Below are 15,000 nucleotides of genomic sequence, written 5' to 3'. Positions count from 1 at the left end.
TTGAAGTTTTTTACATTGTCAAGGGAAGTTAATATTACAAGCTATCATCCCACCCGGCAGTGATTAGAGATGCATGTAACTGATAATTTTCTTCTCTCCTTGACTGTTGAACGACAGTGCGGTTATTATTATGATCATCATGATAATGATTACTGATGTTATTATTGTTATTGTAATTGTTATCATTATTATAATTGTCATTATTAATATTATTATTATTATCATTATTATTATTGCTACTGTCATTACTATTATCATTGTTATTATTATTCTATCCTTATCATCATTATCATTACTATTTTCATTATTATTACTGTTATCATTTTCATTGTTGTTATTATCATTATTGATATTATCATTTTTATCAATATTATTATCATCACTATTATTTCTACTATCATTAATATTGGCATCATCTTTATCACTATTACCTGTTATCAATATTATCCTTATCACTATCACCATCATTACCATTACCTTAGCATCATCATCTACTACTACTACAACTACGACTACTGCTACTGCTGCTATTATTACTACTACTACCATTTTTTCATCGCCACTGGCACCATAATCATCAATATTATCATTACCATTACGAATCACCATTTGTCATTATAATAAATATGATTAGTAATAATGATTCTTAGTAACTCCATTGGTGTTAGTGACAATGACGTATAGAATGATAAATATAACAAAACACAACGATGCTAATAGTGACAATATATATGCCAGCCATGATTATAACATTAATCACAACAATAATAAAAGTAACGTAAAGACAAATGATGACTAATGCCAATGACAATAGCTACAAGGAAGAGAACAATAACAGGAATGGTAACATTAACAAACCTGATGATGATGACGCTGATAATGACGATGAACATAATAATAATAATAATAATAATAATAATAATAATAATAACAATAATGATAATAATAATAATAATAATGTTAATCTTACTACTTTTAAAAAACGGGGTAAAGAATAATGTACATCATCAACATAATTGAGTTGATAATGACAGATTAAATCAATTATGAAGTTAACAATGACACAGATAAAAATAATGATCAACATAATGATAATTGTGATGATGATAATAAACACAGCAACGCGTTTCACTATTTAAGGGAATAACAGTAAGACGGTACATTTATAGGCCTTATTTCTGTCTTTGAGCAATGTATATTTACGATAGACGCTTAGCCATCGTTATGAAACAACCACTTAGGTTGTTTGTAAGGCTTTACACTTTTTTTGTGTATGTATATTTGTGTGTGTGTGTGTGTGTGTGTGTGTGTGTATATGTGTGTGTGTGTGTGTGTGATGTGTGTGTGTGTGTGTGTGTGTGTGTGTGTGTGTGTGTGTGTGTGTGTGTGTGTGTGTGTGTGTGTGTGTGTGCGCGCGCGTGTGCGTGTGCGTGTGCGCGTGTGCAAGGTTAATCTTTTGCCTTGAGTGTCTTGCTGGAATAAGGACAGTTTATGAATAAAAGAAACAGAAAAGCCTATACCGGGAGAGAGAGAGAGAGAGAGAGAGAGAGAGAGAGAGAGAGAGAGAGAGAGAGAGAGAGAGAGAGAGAGAGAGAGAGAGAGAGAGAGAGACAGAGACAGAGGCAGAGGCAGAGGCAGAGGCAGAGGCAGAGACAGAGACAGAGACAGAGACAGAGGCAGAGGCAGAGGCAGAGGCAGAGGCAGAGGCAGAGACAGAGACAGAGACAGAGACAGAGACAGAGACAGAGAGACAGAGACAGACAGAGGCAGACAGAGGCAGAGAGAGAGACAGGGGGGGGGGGGGGGGAGAAAGAAAGAAAAAAAATAGAAGTGCAAGCCAGCACAAATTACCTAACTGAACCATCAATGCTTTTATGGCATTTTCTACACGTCAGCGAAATGCATTCTTCCTTGTGTGGTATATGGATATGAAACCCAAAAAGATTTAGGTGGCAGGCGCGTCGAAGTCAAGGATAGGTTAAAAACAATCGCAAAACAGCTGTTACAGGAGAACTTAGGCAGTGGTTCTGAAATTTCTCAATTACAGACGGCGGGGAAATGCAATTGTGATTATTTACTCATAGCTATAGCACTGTACATAATTCCGCAGCCTTGAAATGCGGTTAGAAAAGTGGCAAAGCTTTAAAATGAATATAACTATTTTCACTGACATCTTCACTCCATATTGTTATTGTCAGTGGTGTCATCACTATTACCTATAACTAAAAATAAACTCAAGTGTGATTTGTGTCGATACACGAAGCTACTATTCTTTTATTCTTTTCCTAAAACAGATGTGGCCATTGTAATCCTGCCATTCATTTTCACCCTTGCTTAGCCTAACAAACTGTATATAATCGAACATGATCGCATACTATATTATCACATGTTTGATCCAGTCTATAACATGAGTTACCTGGTGATGTCTATAAGGTTGCGTTTTCCATATTACATGAAAATTTTGTAAACTAATAACTAATAATCGTTAATGAAAAAATCATCTAAAAAATGGTGTTATTTGAACATCCATAATTACGGTTCGAATTATAAGTCTTACTTGGCCTGTTTACATGAATAAGCAAGTATAAATCAAAGATATCTTTATCACCCACGACTCACTCTATAGAAGCCACGTGAAATAAAAAAAGATAAAGCCCTTGTTTATGTTTTTTTTAAATATAAGAAGTATTAGTTACAACATCGCACGCTCCATGAATGACAAATAAAAGTTACGCCCGCCTGCAGATCGAAGTCCTCGCTTCCTACGTATACATAACAGGAATCTTCTGGACCCATGTTTACGCGAATCTCTTGACGCGCTGCAGAATGGACGTGTAAACAAGCTTCCTGTAGGAGCGAGCGACATGACGTAACGAGCGGGTCACATGAACGCTGAAGGCACCGTCATCCTGCAAAGTGACGTGAAGGTGTTTTTTTTTTTTTCGTTTACCTTCCTTTTAAAATTATTTTTGTCACCTTCCAGATTTCTTGCCGGAATTGTCACAACTTTCATTCATTGGATCTGTACTGTATTTTTTTTCTTTCTTTCTAACTACTTCTATTTTCTTTTCAAATCTTTTTATTACTATCATACATTCCATCCTTATTCTCTTCTTGTTGCTCCACTTAACTATCGCTACATATTCACCTTCCTCCACATCCCATTTCTTGCTCCTCTTTGCCTCTCTTCCCTTCCGTGCATTCCCTCATCTTTATCGCACAGCCTCCCACGACGACCCCTCCCTCTTCTCATTCCTTCCACCTCATCGCATTGGCAGCCCATGTTTACGCGATGAGTGAGCGAACCCAGAGGCCACCAAGGGACCAGACATCCTAATAGCAGGGTTGAAGGATTGACAGAAGTAGATCCCCATCGCTAGGTCAGTGCCGTGAGACGACGACGTGGCACTGCATACGCCCTGAATATTAGGGCCGCGGGCAGGACTGCTATTCATTATCTGTTGGATCAAATGCTGCGCAACTTTTGACGGTGAATAATATCATTCGGTAATTTATTTACTCCGTATGTTTGGAATCCTTTCCTGAACCTTTTGAACTCAAATGACCAAAGAACGTGCGTGTTAAAACGGACACGCTTGTCAGACATTGCGTAAAGTGAAAAAATGAAGGCATTGGCCAAGACTTAGCTGTGACGGTGCAGCAGCATACCACTGGCTGACTTTCCTCGTTTTCCTAAGAACTTTGGAAAAATATGAGTTTTATATAAAGCTGCTACACTGATGCGGAGAGAAGGTGTAGAAGATGATTGGCTGAGGTGATGGGTGGTGAGGAAATGTCAATGATGATGTCTTTAAATACTAATAAATATCTTCATTATGATAATAATTAGAATAATGAAAATTATACTAATGGCAATGCTAAAAATAACGATGATAATAACAACAACAATAATTATGATAATAATCATTATTACTTATAATAATGATGATAATGATGGTGATGTTGCTGCTGCTGCTGCTGATAAGCTGAACAAGAATACCATTACCACTGTGCAACCTATGATCTCAACAAAAATAAGGTTAATAATGATAACTAAATTAGCAACAGCATCTCTAACATCAAAACAACAATATCAAATTAATGAATACCAGCGCCTGCATTTACTCTATTTTTCAGTCAATTTCTAAATTTAGGGAAGGTTTCATACTTCAGATTTCCCCGGAATATTAAAAGGCGTTATAAATAATCCAGTAATGAAAAGAAAAGGCCACGCAAGTCTATTTTCCTTCGTCGGTCTCATTACAGAGATGCCTTTAATAAATACTTATTTTGGTCATTTGTCAGGCTAAAGGTATTTAATTTGGTGCGATAACTAGTTTTAGGTGGGACGTTTTTAGACAGAATAATTGTGTATTGTTCAACGGGCAACCTTATAGGATTATCAGGATAATATTCCTTTGATGTAGGCCTGTTATAGTATGTACTTCTGTATCAGTTTGCTGTAAAATGTATTATTGCAGAATATGTAATAATGTTTTAATAACAAATCAGAGTAGAGAGAGAGAGAGAGAGAGAGAGAGAGAGAGAGAGAGAGAGAGAGAGAGAGAGAGAGAGAGAGAGAGAGAGAGAGAGAGAGAGAGAGAGAGAGAGAGAGAGAGGGAGAGAGAGAGAGAGAGAGAGAGAGAGAGAGAGAGAGAGAGAGAGAGAGAGAGAGAGAGAGAGAGAGAGAGAGAGAGAGAGAGAGAGAGAGAGAGAGAGAGAGAGAGAGAGAGAGAGAGAGAGAGAGAGAGAGAGAGAGAGAGAGAGAGAGAGAGAGAGAGAGAGAGAGAGAGAGAGAGAGAGAGAGAGAGAGAGAGAGAGAGAGAGAGAGAGAGAGAGAGAGAGACGAAAAACAAAGACGGGAAAAAATGTGGTGCCGATTTTGGTAGGGTTATTTAGAGTCCGATAAATACAAGAGAAAGACATTGGCATGTCAACGACAGGGTCAAGCGATGACTGTCTCCTGGCGTGTGCTATGGACGCGTCGACAGAGAACTCGCGAGGGGGAACATTAGACAAGTCACGAAAGACGGGAGGAAAATACACAGCGAAGAAAAAAAGAAATAGAATATAAAAAGGTAACAAGTAAGTCAGTTTCAAACTCAGGAGGGAGATTAATGAGGTTTGTGATATGGGTAATTAGCTCAGATGACGTGAGACAAACTTGACTGCTCGCGTCAGTGTCATGAGCTCAGCCGTTCAGTGAAGCCTCGTTCGTTTCTGTCTCGGAACAGAGATTTGAAGCGAGATATTTAAATGAAAAGTAATTTGTTAGCAGTGATGATGGTGGTGATTAAGCTTACCATAGCAATAATACTAAAAATGATTGCAGCGGCAGACTCCGCTCTTTTTTTGTTGATTTGGGACAATCTAGAAATATTCATTATTTATTTAGTTTCGTTCATTTCCATTTGTTTCGTGCACAGTTGTCTTCATGGCATCCGTCACTGCCATGAAAACTGCAAACTTTACAAAACGGTCAAAAGATAAAATGCTGTTAAATCAGAAAATCTAAACAAGATGTGGGAGACAAATAGCACTTTATAAATGCCACTTTACACATTTTTTTCGTATAAATAACACAGCATTTTCTAGGAGTGCATTTACAAAAAAAATAATCAAGCAACCTTTGACCTGAGTTAAAGGATGCGGTCGAAAATAAGAGATTAAATTCGTGGTGCAAATGACGCCTGTTTAAATATCTCTCGGCGGCAGACAGAGGGGGTGCGAACATAAACTTTTTTCATAATAAATCGATTAATATGTAAATTAAATACTCTTTCATTTCAAACTATAACAAAATATTCACTTCTATTGATAAAAGCCCATTTCTAGTTTACAACTTTCTTCCGTGCATCACTATACAGGCTTAAATCTATTTGACCGTGACAATGATGTTAAACTGTAAGTGACCTGCCGTTAAAAGTAAATTCAATTTATCTGTTCTCAAAAAAGGAAAGCGAGAACGAAACGCCAACAAAAACAAGATAAGAATAACAAAACCCAAAATAGACTGTTCAGAATCGTTTAGCTTAACCCAACCAAAGCTTTCATCAAGGTCTATATAAGTACTTATATAGACTTTGGCTTTCATAGCATATTGATACAACTGTCACAAAAGTAATGGACAAATTATATACTTACAAAGTGAGTAACTGTAAGTCACACTATGGCTGTGAGTTGTTGCGAGAAAGAAATATGTGTGTGTGTGTGTGTGTGTGTGTGTGTGTGTGTGTGTGTGTGTGTGTGTGTGTGTGTGTGTGTGTGTGTGTGTGTGTGTGTGTGTGTGTGTGTGTGTGTACGCGCGCGCGCGCGCAAAATAGGCTACCTGTCTATGTGCAATATGTGTTTCGACGTAAATGTTTATAATTGTGATGAATAAATGATCAAACGGATATTTTAGAAAAATAACGTTCCATTACACAATATAAGAAAACAATAAATGTTCATGCTAACGGTCGTGTTAAAAATGTCAAGGAGAATAACATTGCAATATATTCAGTTCCTTTCTTTTTTCGAATTTCTCAACATATTTTACATAAGCCACTTTACATTAACCAAGGTTCAGGTTGAATTAACAATTTAACAGCTGATAACGTTAGGGAATCAAATTGACAGCTGAAAATCAGTTCACTAAATTTAATTAGAACACGCCTTGACACAGACTGACAGCATGACAGCATAAAAACATACTAAAAACTCTTGTTACATTTGCTGGCAAATGATAACTTACTAACCTTTCCAAACTGGCATCTGGAGTTTGGCGTCAACATTAAACTTTTTCTTTTTTGTTTTGGTTAATCTCAGTTATCTACAGCTCTGTGTTTGCTACACAGTATGCAGGTTTTATCACTTCAAAATCAAGGATCAATTTTTTCTGAAATTATCTGATATAATAGGAAAGGACAAGCACGCACACCCTCTTTAGTACGAATAGTGACTAAACATTAATCGTGACGTCACAAGCCTCGAACGCGTTTTCTGTTGCATATTTATGGCAGGCCTACAGTGAAATATAAGGCTTTATCTGCATCGTCCTTATCTGCAAGTTCTTACAGTTCTTTGATTTTTTTTGCTGCCCAATTTCAAGTAATTTCAAGTCTACGCTCCGCCCACATAGGCGTGCTAACCTGTCATTCAGCTCGTCAACACGCATGCGCGAACCATCGCCGAATCGGGAAAATGCCAACAACTTCTAGTACTTTATTTCGTAACCCTTCATACAGTCATTAAAGGAGTAATTAAAAGATGTTTTACAATGAAACGCATGTAAAAAAGTGTATAAGATTATAAAGAAAGGTATAACGTTTATTTATAGGCTTACTTCGTTTGAGTTTCTTTATGACTTACATTTATCGTTAAACTCGCACGAGTCTTCCATACAGATGATGTTCCTGATATGATAATAATGATAATGACAATAATAATAGTAATGGTAACGATAAAAAATGATAGTAAAATACTACTACTAAACATTCTTTATTATTGAAATCATTATCATTATTATTATCATAAGTATAATAATCGAAATAATAAATGTAAGTATAAAGAGCTGTTGTTTTTGGAACCAGAAGCTTTATCTGCAGCTCTAAATACTTGCAATAAATTTCAAGTCAGTGGGCAGAGCATCGGCGTTGTCGGGCGTACGAAAATACATCAGGTCAAAGTATCATACCCCTTGAACAAAAATCAGCTGTCTCAGACACGGAGCATCCCGTGACACTGCGGTTTCTTTACATGTATAAACATAATATGGTTGTATTGTAACCAAGATTTGAATAGCTCACATGTGTAGGCCCACATGTTATAACTTAATTGTCTTAAAAACAACTGTTTGCTGCATTTGTACGTGTTCCTTTGATTGACTTTCATATTCCTACCATGCTATATCTTTATTGTTAAGGCTATTATTCATATAGTTGTATGGGTAAATACATAAAGATAATAGTTCATTTGTATACATTTAATCGTTAATTACGTCGACTATCCGTGTTATATTTCGCTAGTAAATATTGATAGGAATCTCTTGATACCTGATGGGTCTTATAGATGAAAACTGGTTCTAGACACAAAAATCATACATTTACTTATTATTTCGATTTCTAATCTTATGATGATAACAATAATGATAATGGTAATAATAACAATAATAATGATAATGTTTAGTAGTAGTATTGTTACTATCATTTTTATTGCTGTCATTACTAATATTACTGACATAATCATTACCATATATCATAAACATCATCTATTTGAAAAACAAAAAGAAACGTCAATATTTTAGTATTTGTGGAGCTTTATTCGAAAGATCCCTTGCTGCCTATCGAAATGTAGGCCTATACAGATTCGAATATTTTGCTCTGTCTGTGACTCTGTACTTCGACAGTCTTTATTCATCTATCTGCATTTTGATGCATCTAAAAATCACATGTGGCATAGTTAATATTCATTTAAATTCTTGTTTCATATGAAAAAGTAACCATAAACAGTCTTTTAAGAATTTAAAGATAAATGTGTCACGTAAAGAAATTCAAACGATTATATATTCCCCGTTGATCTATGTTGCCTTCAGTGTCAATTGTATTTCATTTTATAGCCTCATTCGCGCCTAGAAATAAACGTTATACCCTTCTGTATAATCATTTGCCATTTTGATATATATATATATTATATATAATACATATATAATATATATATATATATATATATATATATATATATATATATATATATACACACACACACACGTGTGTGTGTGTGTGTGTGTGTGTGTGTGTGTGTGTGTGTGTGTGTGTGTGTGTGAGTGTGTGTGTGTGTGTGTGTGTGTGTGTGTGTGTGTGTGTGTGTGTGTGTGTGTGTGTGTGTACTGAAAGAAATAGATTTTAGGTATGTTGTGGAAGATGCAGTAGGAATTTATTATTCATTTCTAGTTTTCTTCTCTAGTGATTTATGAAACTCTAGTTCTCTTTTAAATGTTTTAATTGCGCGCATTCTAATATCTCGCAATCATTTGGTGTATGCGACACAATATTCAGATTAATGCAAAATTGAATAATGAAATTTATCTTACTGACAAAAAAAAAGTAAATAAATAAACAGGAAGTGACGAAAAATTCTACACAATTATATGGTGAAAGAAACGACTGGCTTCATACACTTATTTATTTCAACAAAGAGAAGGAAATGATAATTCCAAACAAGAATATGTGGAAACAATCACTTTCAAAAACTATTTATAAAGAAATCACTAATACTAAACCTGAGTAAGTTATTATATTAGCTCCTTTATTGTTTATCATGCCAAGAGGTATAACACTACCGTTTCCCAAGTAGCATGTAACATTAATATATATAACAGTACTTTTATATCAAAGTTCCTGATGAAGGATACATTAATATGACATTTTCTTCCCCGTGTTATGCGAGGTTTAACAGAAATACATGAAAACGGACATCTTTTCATGAAACATTTTATGTAGTTGAATGTACATTTTACTAGATACCGCTGTTGCAGCACTGGCTTCATTCTGAATAACTTTGGTAACTGTTGGTTATGCTCGAAAGAAGGCGAAGTAGGTGTAGGCGAAGGAGGATGAGAAATAGGGGTACGAAACGGCATAGGCGTAGGAGTAGAGAAAAGATAATAAGTAGTAGGAATAATTGTAGTAGTAGTAGTAGTGGTGGTGGTAATATTAATATTAATATTAATATTAATAGTAGTAGTAGGCGTAGTAATGGTGATGGTGGGAAAAAATAAAGGAAAAAGAGAAAAAGAAAGAAAATATCAATACCTTGCAGATTACGGAAAATATTACCTGGTCGAAACACCACACAGAACAAGGCTAGGGTGAGGTTGTAATAAAGTCACATTTTGTTCTATGTAAAGTTCAGCTCAGTGTACTTTACGATCATGTATTGTTCCATCATAGTATTCCACTCTTCTTAGTTTCATATGTTGTTTTCACCTTCTGTAACAAAGTCCTCTAGTAGTACGATGGCAGGAAGGTTGATGGATGTAATAAGTTACTCTTCCATGCTTCGTCTTTCTCCTTCAGTGTTGGGGGATGGTTACAGTAGTTTCTAAGATGGTTAATGGTTAATGGTTGAAACAAATGAATGTGCTAGACATCTAAGGTCATAGAGCACTATGGTAAAGTATTTTGGCGAAAGGGATAAAAATGAGTTAAGGATTAGGATAAACTGTTAAAGGCCAAAGGTTATAGAGTGTTGTAACATGGTATGATAAGGAAAAGGGTAAAGAGGGAGTGCAAATGAAGTAAATTGGAGATTAATAAAGAGAGTGTTATAGGTATAGGGCAGTTGGTTAAAATAGGGTGTAGTTTCTTGATGGGATGCATAGGCATGATGATAGTCTTGTGGAGATTAAATATCACTGTTGGAGTATTGCTTCTATGCACAATTCAAAATCTAACATTATTTTTACGTCAGAAGAGATTCTCTTTTGATTTTGTCACCATACTTGTTAGCATTGTTACTTTACTTTAATATTTTTTTCTTCTAAAAATGGATACATATTTCATCAAAATGTTTGAAAGTAGTATTTTATTTTGGCATACAATATTTCTCCATAGCATATTTCATGGGACAGCTTTCTATGGAAAGAATTTGATGTTCTTTTATCTGGTTCATATTGAGCTAGTTTACATCTCTCCTGAGGTCTGCTTGCTTTATCTATTTCAGTCAGTATTATTCAGGTATGCCAATGTGATAGTATACACCCCTCTTCATTCGATTGAAATGAACTGTCAGTTTTCATTATTGTTAAGTTGAAGGTAAGAGTCTGTTGTTTCAAATGTTTCTTCTATTTCTGGTTACTACTGTGTGTTTAGTAAAATATTTTTTATTAATAATGTATGTGAGGGTGTATGCATTCATCCTGTGGAAAAATACTCAAAACCTTTACCTACATGTTGTATATGCCTAAACTATTTTTTCATATTCTTTTCCAAAGTTTCATATGTAACCATGTAGTTGTGTAGAACATACAAATTCCCATTTCATTTCATAACTGCAGATAACGAATATTGTCATGAACATATCCGTATCATGATATATTGATGATGTGGTATGAAGGGCATTATACCAGCTTAGGACATAGTTTGTGACATCTTGAAATCATGTATTATATTATATTTTATATATACATATATTATATAGAAATTATATATTATATTATATTTTATATATACATATATAATATATATATATATATATATATATATATATATATATATATATATATATATATAATATATATATATATGTAGAATTTTTCTATCTTTCCTTTTAGTCATGTCTTGAAAGAGATAATTATTTTTTAAATTCACAAGAAACATCTGATATACAGCAAGGGCATGACATCAGTAGGACATAATATAGCCAGAACAGAAGGGTAAAAAATGCAACTCCGTAATGTCTAAAAAATTAATAAGGCCTTAAAAATTAAGTTCTTTCGTCATATTTTGTACTTGAAAGTCCTTGTTCCTATTGGAAACAAATACCAAATATAACAAGTACAAGCAGTTATATAAGGTAAGAAGTCAAATGTTAAATTATTTATTTTTTTCTAAACCAGAAAAGCTTTTTAATGTAATGAGAATACTAAATAAAGAAAATATATATACATAGTTCCTCTCTTCCAAATCTTCATTTAAATGATTTTCTTTAAGTTTCTCATTTCCCTAAATTTTCAAAAACTATCAATTATGTCACACATTTCAACAGGGCATTCACCTGGCTCTGTTAACCCAGTGATGCCAGGCAATTATGTTTACATGAACTGTTCTCTGGTTTTATCAATTAATTATGCTTATACATAGATGGCTAAATAACCTTTAGTCAAACAAGTGGTTAATTACTAGGCCCAGCTGACCTCTCCAAGTTTGTCACTTTTCTTGGAAAAAAACAAAGTTTTAATTGTCTTAACATAGTATATAAATGATAGTAGCCTAGTATCTAGCTCCTTGGTGCCAAAAAGCATGTGAAGCCATCTATGTATAAACAAAATTAATAAAACAAAACTATAGTGGACAGTATGCATACCTTTCACAATGGGTTAAGGGTTTCTCAACATAAAAAGAGTCCATTTCTTTACTAGATGATCTAATGCATTGTCTGGTATATTAAGTAGCTATGCTTACAAAAACACACAAGGCTAAAAAGTCCTCCCCTCCCCTAAAAGAAAAAAAGAAAAGAAAAAGAAAGACGAAAGAAAGTACTACCCGCTAAAGCATATTCATTCAATAGCTGTAGGGTTATGTATGTCAATTGAATAGTAATGATAATGATTATAATAATAATAATAATAATAATAATAATAATGTAAAACCTGTCCTGTCAAGCATAATAACCTAGTTCAGTGGGGTTACGTACTGTCAATTGTAGTCTTTTGTCAATTTTGTTACACAATGCTGGCTCCAAAAGTGCTCAGCCACCCAAGGTGTCAATTATTAGGTCTTAATGACTGCCAAAAATTTGATTTTTCCATGATTTTTTTTTTTTTTCTTATAATGCTACTAATATCGATAGTGTTAATATTGTTATTGACATTATGATTATTATGATATTATTAAGATACTACTGATAAGTACTTAATGGAAATCCATGCAAAGTATAAACAGGTGAGATACAAAGGACTAGTAATTGCCTTCTTGGTGACTAAGTACTAATAGAGCCATCTTTATATAAGCATAATTAATTAACTAAAATTACAGTGGACCTTGGAAAGTCATCATGTCATCTGTTTCTATTAAAAGGTACCACTGCATCTTCTGTGCTTCAATTGTTATATGGCAAGCTGTTCCACCAATATCTTTTAACCACTGTTTCTTGCATTTTATTACTGTACAATACTTGGTTGCACTTCTAATCCTGTTGCACAAATACATTCATGTTCTGGCAGAATGAATCATATCCTTTTTTTTCTACATTTAAGTCTGTTGCATTTCATTTTCTGTGTACACTAATCGTATGCTCAAAAACTATAAACCAAATAGGACCAAAAAACTTGAAGGCCAATAAAATCATAAAAAAATGAACTATAACTTTCATTTTATAAGTCTCATATTTACATTATTACTTTACAGTTTTAGGAGGGTACAGAAAAAAATATAGAAAATGGGCACTTACACCATCCATTTCAGCTAAAAAATTTAAAAATAAAATATTGAAGCAATAACAACTGACAATTTCGGGAGAAACATTATTCTGATAATGAGGTCCCAACTTAACAAATACTTTAGTCAACAGGTAATTTCAGCATTAACTGGTAGAAAAAAGAGAGAGGAATGAATTTTTGGAAATTAAATGGGAAAGTAGAATGATGTCAAGTAAAAAATATAAAACATTAATTAATTTCAAACTTCTCATCTATACTCCTGTAGGAAGAATATACTCCAAGCAACAAAGATATTCATGTGCATCAATTTAAACAAGCACTATGAAAGCTTGTGGTATCACCTTGTTAAATACATATATGCATGTATGGATATTCATCACATTCAGATCCACACATTTTTACAAATAGAGAAAGATAGAATGTGACTATTTATGTACAAGATGAGTATGCATTCATACATATATATGAACAACTCGGGACTATTCCCCCTGCATAAAGATGGGTTCTACTACAATTAATAAACTATGAACAACACCGCACTATGACCTGAGCAGCAGTATCATACCTGTTTAATGCAAAAACCAAAAGCTTCAAGCTTTAGTATCAGAGAGCTGAAAAATTTATTGTTAGTTTTGAAACATCAAACCAGTTCACTATCATGCGACTAAATCTCTCATGATTTCCCCAATTCTTTTTCCTATTATCTCAGTAATTCAATTAGGTACATGCAGTTAATAGGCCTTTATCATAAATGATGCCAACAAATCCAGAACAGCTGTCATGTTCTAAAGTTTCTAATACTCAAGTGAAAGTCCACTCCCACTACAAACAACCACTATTATGTCTGATGAATACTTCCTTTCATATACTGGAAACTACCCCAAAACGTTTTTTTGTGATGCAAAATTAACCCGATTCTGCCTGGGAGGCCCACTGTGAGTTGACTCTACATATAGATGGCTCCACAAGTATTAAATCACCAATGAGAAAATTACAAGCTCTACCTATTTCAACTGTTTACCCCATTTCCTTACTTCTTACAAAATGTTAGTAATGTCAGTGATAATTTTTATATCTATAATAATAATAACAGCATTGATATTGATAGCATTTGTGAAAAAATTATGTTTCTCTCACAAATTCTGGATAAAGTGAAATCAAGTGACATGTCAGTCAATTAATTAATATCTTTGTGGCTAAACACTTGTGGAGCCGTCTATGTGCTGACACATTTCACAAAACAATACTTTAGGGAATACAATGAACATAACCTTCTCCCAGTGATGGTGGGTTAATTTGCAACATATTATATACAACTGGATACACTGTTCATTGCAATGAAGCTCTTACATTTATGGTGAAACTCTCATGCCTTCTATACAAGGAGACAAAGATTTTGTGGGACTGTATAATGATATAATTTCGTTTTTTTCTATAACAATCATATTTCATAATTTTCTCAAGTATTATAACAAGTCTAAAATAAAGATGTAAATATTTACATCACTTATCATTTAGAGATTGGCTAATTTCTATATTCAAAGAAGAGAGAATCTGCTTTTATGTACATAAAAGTATCTACAGATCCTTTTAGAAAATTGTCGCACCTTATTATGGGGGAATAACAGAAAGTGTATTATCAGATTCCAATAAATCTTGTACTATTTTTCATTGTTTAAACAAGTTCTTACATTTTTCTAAACAAAGGTGGTCAAAACCCATATACTACACAGAGTTTTCAATACCAGGTTTGAAATAAAATCAACCCTCGTCTTGGAGCATTTTGCATCAACACTGCATCTGCAATGCAATCAACAATCTGCTCTCCCAACACATGGTAAACCAGAATTTTAAAAATTTCT

The 15,000-nt window shown here is 33.9% G+C and overlaps 1 protein-coding gene across 2 annotated transcripts in view; it reads right to left on the bottom strand.

The window, feature by feature from the left end:
• Positions 1 to 13,050: 13,050 nt before the first annotated feature.
• Positions 13,051 to 15,000, bottom strand: part of LOC113814721 (protein FAM136A) — a 20,608-nt gene continuing 18,658 nt past the window's right edge. For both annotated transcript variants that reach the window (XM_027366772.2, XM_027366771.2), the window contains one exon: positions 13,051 to 15,000. This exon is cut by the window's right edge and continues 340 nt beyond it. The gene's annotated coding sequence lies outside the window, so the exon portion shown is untranslated.

The sequence above is a fragment of the Penaeus vannamei genome, chromosome 20 (genome assembly GCF_042767895.1).
Source record: "Penaeus vannamei isolate JL-2024 chromosome 20, ASM4276789v1, whole genome shotgun sequence".
Taxonomy (NCBI): domain Eukaryota; kingdom Metazoa; phylum Arthropoda; class Malacostraca; order Decapoda; family Penaeidae; genus Penaeus; species Penaeus vannamei.
Note: the sequence above shows the minus strand (reverse complement) of the source record. Positions and strands in the feature narration are given on the sequence as shown.